Raw genomic sequence first — 8114 nt, 5'->3', positions numbered from 1 at the left:
AAAATATATATAATGAAAATTATTTTTTAAGAAAGAAAGAAATGTGTTTTACTGGAAGAGATGAGATCTGCCTGGAAGGAGCTGATGGTTTAATGGAGGAAATGAGACACGTATACAAACAAATTAATTACAAGGTAATGAGGGCTATAATGGAGGTTTTGCAAAGTGTGCAGGGAAGGATTAGCTCTGCCTGGAAGAGTTGAAGGTTGGTGAAAAGAGGTAACATTTGTGCAGGGTCTTGAAGGATGAATAGGAGTTCTCTAGGGCTTTGTAAATTGTTAAGCACTATGTAAGTGCAAGTTAGTTACTGTCAAAGCTAACCTCATATAAAGCTCTCTTTCTTGTCTCTTTCCCATGGTCCCTGAAGCCCAGGATCCCTGAGACAGGAAGCAGCGGCAGTTAAACAGTCACACATCAGTGCTCCAGCAAGTGAACTGGGGTGCATCCAACTGAGGAGCTGATCCAGGACCAGAGGACATAAAATGATGTGGGAGCAGGGCCAGGAAGGGGCTGGTCGGTAAACAATTCCCCCTTTTTTGCCACTCTGTGGAAAGACTGGCTGTGCTTGGGGCCTCCACCCTCAGTGATGGGGCCATCTCCACCTGGGGCATGGTAAAAACTGAGAACGAGCATCACACATCAGTCCATCATTTACATTGGCAGGAAATGGTGTGTCAGAGGTCCTTACAGCCTCCAGACAGGGTGGAGTGGAAAGGAAGGGAGTGAGCGAGGGGGCCAGGAAGCATGGCAAGAGCTGATGTGTTTGGGAGAAATCCTTAGAAGCTCAGCGTTGATAGAGATTTAAAAGTTATCTGACTTAATCCTTCTGATGCCCTCCCCAACATCCCCATCACATTGTCATCCTTCTCTGCCTTCAGGTGCAGCTCAATTCCTCCGGTCTGTGCTTCAGGCACTCCTCGTGGTTCAATTTTATGAGAAAAAACTTCAATGCCCGCTGTACACCGGGCACTGTGCTTATAAGTCCTTGATTGCAGTATTCCTTCCTGTGCCTCCTGTTGTTTATTTATTTACTCATGTAACAAACAGATCTTGAGTGCCTACGCCATGCCAGGCAGTGTTCTAGATGTTGTCATAGAGTGGAGAAAAAGCCAGCCCAGGTCCCATGTTCCTGTGGACCTGTCATTCTAGCAGGGGAGACATACAAAAAACAAAGGAACAAGTAAGAAAACATCAGGTTATGAATGTCAAGGAGTCAGCTGTGGGAAAATCAGGGGAAGACCTTTCCATATAAAGAGAGCAGATTCCAAGATCCCAGGGGATAACCTCTGCTTGCTCTAGGAACAAAAGGAAGGAAACTCTGGCATTGAGCATGGAATCCCCTTTCTTGCTTTATCTGCAAACGAAAACCTCATCTTTTAGGACCTGGCTCGAGCATCACCTCCTCGGGCAAATCTCTCCTGATTTCCCCAGATAGAGGGGACCACTGTCTCCTTTCCCGCCCATGGACTCTGAGTAGACTTCTGAGGCACACCTGTAACAGTCTGCCATTCTTACCATACTCTAGCATTGCCGCTCCCTCTTGCTAACTAAATCCCTGGGCACAGATCCAGGCACAGGGGCTGCGATCAGTAAACATCTGTTCCTTGAATATATGAACTCTCCCATAGCACTCTATCAGAACCTCCCTGGTGAAGCTTATTCAGAATTAGCAACCATTTACTCATGAGTGGCAGGCCCTGTGCTGGGTCCTTTCACCTCTGCTGATTCTTATAAGCCTCCCCACCGCCATGTGCAAGTATTACTATCCTATTCTGTAGTTAAAACTCAGAGAATCAAAGTGACTTCCAAGGTGGCTTAGGAATAAGAATCAGAGCTAAGATCTGAACCCAAGTCCTCTTGATGCCAAATCCCAATGCTTCATCTTCTATGTGGTGCCTCCCTTCACCCATTAGTTAATCTGTGGATCTGTCCCCTCTTTTCCCCTAGATAGCTATTTCCCTGAGGGAAGGGTCTGCACTTGACTCCATCTGTATTCCCAACACCGCCAGAAAAGTGCTTTGTATATGTACACACTCAATACACGGGTCTTAAATCTCCAACGGGGGGAAAAGAAAGAATGAATGGAGAACGAATGCTTCACCCGAAATGAATGAGCCTCTGATATCAGCTCATAGAAACGGAGTCTGAGCCGGCTCTGAGGGGAGGGGCCTTCCCAGCTACCCCCGCGCCCATCTGGGGGAAGCTGAATGTGCCGTCTCTGGGCTACAGCACTCATTTCTTAGAAATCACACCTTTTGCTCAGTTGTACATCTCAGCAGGCAGGCAGGGGCACCGAGGGGGACATGCATGCCTTCCAATGAGTTGGGAAAATGAGGTTAGGTTTCGATTCAGATAGTTATTTGTGTTTTCTAGGTCTGCACGGTCGATAAATTTTCAACGAGCGGTGATTCTGTTCCTCATCTTTCATTGCTTTATGGGACTTCAGGGAATGAAAGCATAACATCCTGCTTTCCCATAAGTTCTCTGGCCGCTATCCTGGCACCAATTAAAGACATGTCTATGCAATTAATCAAAACCAATTTGGAAGTGCTCTGGCGCTGCTCCTCTGATGTGCTGCCTGCTCCACATACAGTAGTTCCTCAGCTGCAGCGATGGAGCCAGGCACATAGGAGCTTTTGATGAACTGGCTGTGCCTGCCCCGAGTGTTAACTATGTCATCTGACATGACTAATGAGGCTCCCAACTTGATCCGCGTGAGCGGAGCAGCCCTGCTGTCTGGAGGAGGCTCTGTTTCCGCAGCCAGCCTGGGAAGAGGTTGCAACGTGCGGGGTACACACTCCATCATGTCAGCTGGAATCCTGGAGGCCTCTAGTGTTGGAGCTGGGAGATGTCCATGAGGAGGGTGATGGCAACTGTGGGCCAGGCTCTGTGCTGGACGCTGGTGGGAATGTGACCCAATTTAAACTTCTGGCTCAGCCTCCTCTCTTTACAGAAATGGAGACCAAGACCCAACAAAAGTGTAGGGGTTGCCAAAGACCTGAGGTTTGGGGAGAGAAATAAAGGAGAAGGCATGGTCCCTACCCCTGAGGAGCCAAACCCCTGGAGGAACAGGTAAACGTGCAGGAGGTAATAACTGGGGCCTGAGGCGGGCGCACCTTATCAAGGGTTAAATGATGGGCTTCCTGCCTCCTGCACCCCTGTCAGTGTTGTCCTTTGTTGTGGGGATTCTTTTAGTCCAGTTCCCAGATCTCTCTCAGAGGAAGTTGTTCCACAGGTAGTTGTAGATTTGTTGTGTCCATGGGAGGGGATGAGTTCAGAGTCCTCCCATGCCACCATCTTCCCAGAGTTGGGCTTCCTTCCTTCATTCTGCAAAGGTTTATCAAGAAGAGGAGATCCCGTGTCCTTGTCACCTCTGCAGTCCCAGGAGCATGGGGTTTGGAGTCAACAGATCTGGGTTCGAGTCATCCCAGTTCTACTTTGAGGTGATGTAATCTTGAGCAAATCACTTCATTTTTCTGAGCCTTGGTTTCCTGGGCTGTAACGTTGGGACAAGCCAAATACTGCCCACCCAGCCTACTTCCTAGAGTCCCCGTGAGACCTGGCAGAGTTAAGGGTGTGAGAGTGTAAGTAAAAGTCTCTGCACATGTTAGTTATTACTCATATTATTACGCCTCTAAGGACCTCTGGCTGAAATCTCTGGGCTATGGATCCACAGATAGCTTTAATTCTGTTCCTCTTCTTGTCCCTTTCAAAATGCACAGGAGAGAAATGGATATAAAATCAGTTGGTCATCTGCCTACAGTCTCAACAGCTTTCCCAGAGAGTCCATGATGCAGAAAGAAGAAGAACTCAGCCATTGTACTCTAATGTCATTCCACACATTGATTGAGCACCTACCATATGCCAAACATCGGCCATACTGTGGGGGAATCAGAGCTGGGTAAAATGTGTTCCTTGGCCACCTTGAGACGCTCACTATTTAGTAGGAGAAACAGACGTGGACATAAATAACTATAACATACTGCAGAAAAATACAATTGCCACAGGAAAGATACAAATCAAGTGCTGTGGGAGCCAGAGGAGGGAATGATTCATTCCCCAAAAGGAAATTGGGAAAAGTTTCATCAAGGAAATGTTGTTAAAGGATGGGCAGAGTGAGGCTTTGTTGGGAAGCATGAGAAAGGGCACTCCAGACTGAGGGAACAGCATGGGCAAATGCATGGAATCCTGAAAGGAATGGTGATCTAGAGAACAGAATAAAATCAAATGAGATGTGGGGTGTTAGCATGAACAAAAGAAACATTGCTGGGCCCCAGCTCTGAAGCCCAGGCATGAATACTGCTGTTTCACTGTTCTCTTTGCTGGCTGAGGTCACCTTGGCCTCTGTCCCTTAATCAGAGAAAATCCTGTACTGGCCCTTCCTCCAGCAAGGCCAAACTCAAGCCGCAGGCAGGAGAGCCAACAATGAAAATGAATAGGGAACCTCAACGACCATCAGATGCAAAGGGGCCTGGGCTGGGAAGGACTGGTCACAGCTACAACTCCCCAGCCCAGGTTAGAGCTTCACATGGATGTAGCAATGACACCAACATCTGAAGCATGACGGCAAAGACCCAAAGCCTCTTGGCATGGGTCACACACTACGGTTCTCTCCTTCCCCCCTTTGTCTAGAAGCAGCCAACTTCTTCTTTATGAGTGCTGCCATCAGAATGGCTTTGGAAGGCCAGGAGCTGCAGCTGGACTCAAGGCATGGCCATGGGCCCACCCCAGGGACTCATATTTTCTCAGTCTCTCCATTTTTCATTGTAAATTGTTTTTTTATTGTGCAAATAATACAGTGATAAGAATGGAAACCCCAAAAATAAGAGAAAGAGGAAAAAGCACTCACTCATACGTTATCTGTTTCCATTTCTCCTTCCTGCTGTGGACTGTGAGCATAATTTTGGGGGAGCTTTTATCACTGATAGAGTTACATAGTCTTATTGCTCAGCATTATATCACACAGCTTTTTCCTTTTCACTACTTACTGCCAACCCCTGGTGTCCACACAGGCTTGGCCCTGTTTCCCCAAGACCAGAGAAAGATGCCAGGGCCATGTAAAAGGGACATCCTATGGATAACTTGGCCGTCATTGACAATTGGCATCATGGTACACAGGAAAAGCACTGACTGCTCTGCCATCATGTAGACTTGGGTTGAAATCTCAACTCCTCTACTTTGAAGCTAGATGGCCCTGAGCAGATTACTTTGTCTTTTTGAGGCTCAGGTCCTTGTCTGTAAAATAAGGATGGTATTAGTATCACCCTCATGGGATTACTGTGAGGACGAAATGAGATGCTAAAATGGAAACGCCCAATAAATGGAAGCTCCCCTTCCCATGGCCTTGCTGGGGTTGACCTAGGGTCCCCTTCCCATGGCCTTGCTGGGGTTGACCTAGGGTCCCCTTCCCATGGCCTTGCTGGGGTTGACCTAGGGTCCCCTTCCCATGGCCTTGCTGGGGTTGACCTAGGGTCCCCTTCCCATGGCCTTGCTGGGGTTGACCTAGGGTCCCCTTCCCATGCCCTTGCTGGGGTTGACCTAGGGTCCCCTTCCCATGGCCTTGCTGGGGTTGACCTAGGGTCCGCTTCCCATGGCCTTGCTGGGGTTGACCTAGGGTCCCCTTCCCATGGCCTTGCTGGGGTTGACCTAGGGTCCCCTTCCCATGGCCTTGCTGGGGTTGACCTAGGGTCCGCTTCCCATGGCCTTGCTGGGGTTGACCTAGGGTCCCCTTCCCATGGCCTTGCTGGGGTTGACCTAGGGTCCCCTTCCCATGGCCTTGCTGGGGTTGACCTAGGGTCCGCTTTGCTTCCACCCTTACTCTCTTGCACACATTGGACCTTCTCCTCTCACCTGGGCCAAGCAGGCCTCCTGGAAAGCCCACCTAAGTTCTTACAGGCACACTAGTCTGTGTATTTATTATTCACTGGATGAATGCACCATCTTTTACTTAAGTATTCTCCTCTGATGGAGATGTTGGTTGTTTTCCAATTTTTCACTATTTCCAATAATGATGCAATACATATCTTAATGTGTATTACTCACTCCATCCTTTAAGAAAAGTACTTCTTTAGGAACAATCCCCAGGATCGGGATCACTAGGACAGAGGTTAGACACATTTTAATGGCTTCTCGTGTGTATTTCTGAATTGTTTCTCAGAAGTTTGTACCTGTTATTTTGCCATCAGCTCAGGGGAGAGGACCACTCGGACTACAACATAGACTTTTGGGCTCTCGCCACAAATTCCCATTCCTGCTTTATTTCCCACCATTTTCTCCCCCAGTTTGCCTCCCACACTGCAGCCACATGGGGCAACTCACTATTTCCCCTCAAAATGACGCTCCCACACTTTTGTGCCTTTGTACTTCCTGTTATTCTCCATCACCCTTGTCCAAGAATATCCTTCCTTTAGCGCATTCGCTTACCATAGAGCTCACGCTTTGTGGCACTGGAAACTTCCATACTCTCTTCAAGACCCAGCTCAAATACCGCTTTCTCATGGACTAGTTCCAGTTCTCTAAGCAGAGTAGTCACTCTTGCTATATGTGGAGCCTGGAGGGACCCTTGGCATCCAAGTGCTCATCACGAGACAGTCATCCCCTAAGCCCAGCTGCATGCCCAAATCTGTGTGGTTCTCCCCCCCTCCCCCTCCCTCCTCCTCTGCACTGCCAATTACCAAGTTACGCCAATTCATATCCTAAATATTCTTGGATCCTCTTATCTCCGTCTCATTGCCATCACCATTGGCCATCACCTCTCATGAGCGTTCCTGCAATAGTCTCCTAAAAAAGAAAAAAAGAGTAATATGTACATGGCTCAAAAGTCAAATTTCTCTCTAAGGCTTATAATAAGCAACAGTAGATCCTGTACCTTCTGTCTGCACCCCAAGCCCTGTTCCTCAGAGACAACTGGGCACTTCAACTCTTTCAGCTGTTTCTTTTAGTGTTTACTTCTGTCTTCCAAATAGTGTACCACTATTGTTGTTTCTTGATTTTTAAGTTCAGAAATTATCTACTGATTTTGAACAATGGAAGATTTCTCTAACACCACTTCCCTGCTCCATCCTCCGATATAACTACATCACAATTTTGGTTAAATCATTATATGGTATTTACATATTATGACCAAGAGTACCATTAAAAATATTTTCCCTCTGAGATGCCAGCATCCTCTCCAGGACTGCCGTCTCTCCTGGTGAGGTCTGAGCGTGTTGGGAGAAAGCAAAATACTCAGGGGGCAGGGGCTGATGTGTGGGAGGTGAGGCAGGCCAGCCATTGGCTGGAAGCCTGGTGGGTACCAGAACAGTCCCTGGATGGTTCCTGTGCAGGGCTCCCCGGGCCCAGGTAGGTGTAGCAAGCAGGACTGAAGTAAGCCTTCTTTGGGAGCCAAAGGTAGTGCCCAGGACGGGCTGGAGGTTGCTGATTGCCACAGGCACTGACTGATTCAAACAGATGCTGTCTTCTTGACAAGGTTCTGGAGCCCTGACTGTCTCAGGTATTATCTCTTTAGTTGCTGGATCCTGAGAAAGTTCAAGGAATTCTAAGACGGGGAGCAGTGGCAGCTGGAGAAGTGGCAGTGGGGTACTTAGGGAGCTTGAGGTAACTGCTATTTCCTAACAAGTATAGAAAAATTTCAACAACTAACAGAACCTAATATAACTAACACAGTCCTGTTGGCCCTGACTGTGATTATATAAATATTATTCACAGCCAAGCTGTGTAGGCCTTTGTGGTTATATTTTCATTTTTGGCAAGATTTTAGTTTTTCCTAGAGTTAATAATTGTCTTGTTATTTTCTTTTGCTTAGTTTCTATATACCCATCACTAAATCTTCTTCTAAACTCTTTGATAGGACAATATGATGACCAAATCCATCAGGTAATTTCTCACTTCAGCTATATCCTAGGCACCCTGCTAGGCACTGGGGACACAACTGTGAATAAGATAGACATGTCCTTGCTTTCACTGAGTTTACACTCTAGCAAGGGGTCAGATACAAGTAATTACAGTTGTTTTAAGTGTTATAATGGTAGAAGTATGAATTCTATGGGAACACCTAGCAGAAACACCTCACCCAGGTAGAGAGACAGGAAGGATTTCAGACCTGAACGATGGAT

General features: G+C 47.4%; 1 long non-coding RNA gene across 1 annotated transcript; it reads left to right on the top strand.

The window, feature by feature from the left end:
* Nucleotides 1–367: 367 nt before the first annotated feature.
* LOC139083954 (uncharacterized) lies at nucleotides 368–4852 on the top strand. The gene is made up of 3 exons (XR_011541142.1): nucleotides 368–517; nucleotides 2374–3072; nucleotides 3723–4852. It is a non-coding gene; the product is annotated as an uncharacterized lncRNA (long non-coding RNA).
* Nucleotides 4853–8114: the final 3262 nt, after the last annotated feature.

This window comes from Equus przewalskii, chromosome 6 (assembly GCF_037783145.1).
Source record: "Equus przewalskii isolate Varuska chromosome 6, EquPr2, whole genome shotgun sequence".
NCBI lineage: Eukaryota > Metazoa > Chordata > Mammalia > Perissodactyla > Equidae > Equus > Equus przewalskii.
This window is presented reverse-complemented; position numbering and strand designations above follow the sequence as displayed.